Here is a 5,392-nt window from a genome sequence, read left to right on the forward strand (position 1 = left end):
ATCTCTCCTAGATTTTCTCTCGACTCAGAACTCTCTCCCTAAGTGATTCCTGCTAGATACTCTTACTCAGCACATACTCAAGGCACATAACAGATAGCAACAACTCCTAGGCTAAGGCATCACAAATCAGGCAACTCTAGCCGTAAAATATGAAATACTTAGCCTATCTTCTAGCATGCATCACTAATATCTCAATAATAACTCATAACAGAAATAAGTAAGGGTATTTTTGGAAATTATCGTTCGGGCTCTGGCTGATTGCACTCTCCTCTTCTCCTTCAATGATTCACCAAAACACTCAAATATTATCTCTATAGGGGTGAAAACGAGCCGAGCCGAGCCCGAGCCCGACCAGGCTCGGCTCGGGCTCGTTTAAGTTATATGAGGCTCGAGCTTGAGCTCGGCTCGATTCGAGCTTTCTTTTACTGAGCTCGGCTCGAGCTCGTAAAGAGTTATACAAGCTCGGCCCGGGCGCGGGCTCGACTTGTTTTTATCTGACATGCCTAAATAAGCTTAGGCTCGGCTCGAGCTCGTTAAAAAGCTCGTTTACAAATACCCTAAATTCATAATTCCCCTAATATGTTTTTATTTTAATATATATAAATAATAAAAAAATTATATTATATAAAGGCTCGTTTAGGCTCGCGAGCCTAATCGAGCTTAGTGACATAGGCTTGAGCTCGAGCTCGTTTAATAAACAAGCTTAATATTAAGCTCGAGCTCGGCTCGGGCTCTTTTAAAATCGGTTTCAAGTCGAGGTTTTAACGATCCGATCTCGAGTAGCTCGTGAGTGGCTTGGCTCGTTTGCACCCCTATATCTCTATCACACTCTCTTACCTCCAATGGCCGAATATGGTTTCACACAGGGGAGTTGGGTAGCTGGTGAGGTGGAAATGAGGACATAAGTTCCTTTAAATAGGTCCCAACCCCGGAGATTTAGGGTTTCATCTTACAGCGTCAAGTCGGCGAGTCGGCTCTCTGACTCGTCGATTCGGTATTTAAACCCACGTGCTCAATCCAACTCTACTCGACGAGTCGAACACCCAAGTCGTCGAGTCACTCATAAATAAATAAATAAAGTACCTGGGAGTCGTGATGTTACATTCGATGACTGATCGGTATAGGGAGCAAGCCATACATAAGCTGTGGGCCCTAAGGGCAAGCCATACTTATGTATTGGGCTCAGGAGCAAGCCAGATATGAGCTGTGGGCCCAATATGCAATCCAGACTCATACTGTGGGCTCAGGGGTAATCCAGTCTTTTAGCTGTGGACCAATTGCTTGCTGTTACTTTATGTATGTGATCGGTTGTGTGACTTGTATTTTGAGGGAACTCACTAAGTTGTGTGCTTACAGTTTTGGTTTATGATTTCAGGTACTGCAGTGGATCGTGAAAAGGTGAAGGCGTGACCGTACACATCCTCACGATTTTGGACTTATGATTTCTAGGAAACTCTGATAATAGGAATGTTTTGAAAACTACCTTGAAAGCGATTCTGATTTTATATAATGTTTTGGGAACAATGGTTTTGTAAACACTTCTTTAGAAAAAGGGTTGTTTTGAAAAGTTTAAATTTTATAGATGTTAAAAGTTGGTATCAAAGCCTTGGTTTGAGTGAATTTGAGGAACACTCATGTGAATCCAGTCTCAAACTAAGGAAATAAAAAGGTTTTAAAAATGATTTTTAGAATTGTTTTAAAAAATAATCAAGAAAGGATGCGATGTGTACGATCACCAGAGCCAGTAAGTTTACCCCAAGTTACCACACTGTTATTTGATATTATGATATGTTAGAACAACTTGCTAGTGATAGGCTAGGGATCTTCAGGAATTGCATGATAGAATTGCCTGATTATATGATGCCTGATAGCCTAGGGTTTTTCCTTATATGAAATTGACATCATTATTGTAGTTGCTTAGTGTATGCATCATAGTTGTACATAACTAAGATTCTATAGCCTGAGAATGTTTAGTTTGGTCTTATTTATTGTTCTTTTTTGATGAAGGGCTTAGGGTAGGATCAAGTATTTGACTGTCTATTAGATCCAGTGTTATGTATGATTAGCATACACGAGTGTTGTAGGGTTGGTGGAAGTTTCATTAGTGGGTGCAGTGCATAGCGGGTCAGCGCAAGGAATGACTAGCCACTCTTGAGAGAGTGAGGGCAGGGCGAAGGTGCATCCGAGATGCTGGGAGATAGAGAGTGACAATTTCGTGTGAGGATTTGCCTAGTTTTATTGTGTTTTAGTGCCAGTCGACTCCACTACACGAATGTTGCTTGCTTTGTGCTTTGTGGGAATCTTAAGTAATGTGAACCAGCTGCTAAGTGAATATGTTAAGTCACATGTGACAGGGGTTGGATAATCTCAGAGCAATGGATTTGACCCTATTGTGCAACTCTCGTTTGAGTCTAACCGTTGTAGGGATGAGTCTTTTACTCAAAGGATTATCTGAGCTTTGGTGCATGTACTTGTATTCATGAAGTAGGTGACTGGTGTTATGGAGAGTTTTTCAGCAGCTAATGGCATTGTGAGGTCGAAAACCTAGGAAAGCCTAGGGAATGTTTCAGTGGGTTTTGTTGCGCTGTTAAGCGATCATGTGGAGTATCAGTTTGAGAAGGTGACTTAGAGGATTCAGGATGATTCTTAAGGAACGTATGGGAGGTGTGGAAGGTAGTATTAGGTCCGTACAACTGAAAGCACATGATCCATACTCGAATCGGGAGAGTTTTGGAGAATCTAGGAAGCCCGTGGAATGAGGATTCTTAGGTATATTTGAATCTTTTGTATGTTGTCCTTCTGTATGGCGTTGAGCACTCATAAAAAAGGGTTCAGGTTCTGGTTCCGACTCAGGGGCAGGTACTGAGTCGATCGTCGGGTGGATGCGAGAGTTTATCATGTCGGAGGTTACCCGTAGTATTTTGGAATGGACTTCTGTCAACCTTTTGGCTATGGATGATCATGCATAAGGATGGGTATGGTATTTGTGTGGAGCCCCAGTGGCGCTATCGGTTTGGGTTGATTTGTCCAGACCTAGATGAGCTTGTGGATTTTGAGGTCTCGACGGTTTTGCTCAAGGCCATGCCTTCGAGTCGCGGAACTCAAGGATGGATTGACCGTTATGTTCGGTTTGTGGATTTCAGTTGATCGTGGGGTCTGGAGACAGAGTACTACCATGGTGGCATGCAGGTAGGTTGATGCGGTATGGATGTTGGTGATGTAATCAAAGGTCCGTGTTCTTGGGTTATAGGCAGGTCAGGTACCAGATTGGCAGTTGGAAATTGCAGGTAAATAGTATATGTTTGTATCATAAGTAGGTATTGGTTTAAGCTCTTATAAATCATCCTTAACGTTAAGTGGTTGTAATTAGGAATTTCGGAGATCTTAAGTTGAAATTCAGGATTCTCTTGCGATTTGTTTGATCCTTATCTGGAAGATCATCCTGGGGGTATTATTCATTCCTAGGGTCAGGGATGGTTGTACTTGGTTAAACCAAGTTGAGTTATAGTTTGGTTTAACACCAGTGGGTGGTAGCTCAAACCCTAAGTGGGGGAGAACTAGGTATTCTTTTTGTAGGATCATTGATATGTTTGAATTATCACATTGGAAGGGTGAATCATAGGGATTTGTGGTGCGAGTATGTGGGATCTCGGTTCGGGATTTGGTTAAGGCAAGGGTATTCAGTAAGTGGAGATCAGATGTATGTGTTAGGAGGTTTATGGAATGCCTCTCAGCAGAAAGTGATTGGTCAAGAAGCTCGTTGCAGCTATGGGTTCCTTTTGGGGGTGCCAATGAATAGATAAGAACCGCTGGGATTACTTAGGGCAAGTATCGGTGACGGAGGGAAATTGTCAGCTGGGTGTAAGAATTTCTAGTTGTAGTCTAGCTTGGACCGGAATCGAGCAAGAAATCAGTTTCAGGATTTGGTGCGTTCAGCCCCGTAAGGGTTTTGGTTCATTCGATTCAATGTCATGTGCGCGATTGTTGGTCGCATTATTTGTCATTCAGCAAAGGATTTTGAAGGTTTTAGTGTGACAGTTGAAGTTCTATGGATGTGTTAGCTTATCGTCAAATTTAGCATGTTTTATGTTCCTTTGGTCTCTGTGTATGCTTTCCCTCAAGGATGGTGTAGAGTTTTAGTTCATAGTGGGCTTGGTTTCGGTGGCATTCATGATCACTTTAGAAATCTTCTCGAGTTGTCTACAAATTAGAGGAAATCTTGTTTCGATCAATCTTGAGGATGTCATCCGTGAATGATAGAGGTTCGTCGTTCGTTAGAACTATGGTAATTCTGCTTTTGGATGAGGTTATGGGTTCCTCAAGAAAGTGCATGGCGGTAATTCTTTGTGTGTATCTGTGGGCTGTATAAGGTAGCATTGGGGTTTAGTTCGACTTATGTGTATGGTTCGGATGGGTTATAGCCTTCGAATTGGATCAAGGGTTCAATCATTCCCCTATCCTTGGGTCGTGTGCGACCATGGTTTCATAAGGTTTTGCTTGGGTAGCAGCTTGTTCTATAAAGTGAATCGTACGGAGTAGGGTTTCAGCATTTTTCTACTCGTTCGGTGTTGTGTGGGACGTTGATTAGGTCCCTTCAAGGAAATGGAAGGAGGTGAGTAACTTTAGGCCCAGCATGTTGGGCAATCGATGTAATGCCGAGAAGGTCGGTATGAGATCGGGAGCATTGATGTCATGGGCTGAGGGCCGAGGATGGTATTCCAGACTCATGTTGTGGGCTCGGAGGCAATCCAGACCTATGCTGAAGACCAAGTAGGGGTATTCCAGTCATAGGTTGTGGGCCTAATGGACGTGATTATTCATTTCTTCTGTTTGTGACATTCTTAGTATTGACGCGTTGTTTGGGATCAGAAGACCCATAAATTAGTGGGTTTGGATAGGGAGCGATCAAGGGTTGTTGGATTGATCATCTTTTTCTCGTCAGGTCGGAGGTTGGTAATGGCATCGCAGGAAGTCAGAGGTTATTTAAGGTTTTGGTACATGATATGGGTTTGGATTGGGAGAAATTTACTATCAACTTGTTTTGAGGACCTTTTCTGCATGTTTTGTGGTGTCTCCAGTTAGGTACCGGGGGTAGATTCATGGATGGACGCTCATCAGCCTTAGGGAGGAACTTATGGGGAATTTATGGATGGCCATTTCGGAATGATTTTTGGTGGGCACTCGCGTGGAGAATCGCGGGTGCATCCGTGCAAGGATTGTAAGCCAGGGAGATGCGAGTTAAGGAATTAGTATGTCCAAGGAATCAGCTGTAGGTTCAGGACTTAGTTCATGTGTTTGTGCTATGGGATGGTTCTATCAGTATGAAGGTCGGGCATGTCGTGGGGTTTTCAAAAATTATAGCGGCCGCGTAACATTCTGACAGTTAAGGAAA

The sequence above is a fragment of the Lactuca virosa genome, chromosome 4 (assembly GCF_052849685.1).
Source record: "Lactuca virosa cultivar CGN04683 chromosome 4, Lactuca_virosa_CGN04683_v6, whole genome shotgun sequence".
Classification (NCBI taxonomy): domain Eukaryota; kingdom Viridiplantae; phylum Streptophyta; class Magnoliopsida; order Asterales; family Asteraceae; genus Lactuca; species Lactuca virosa.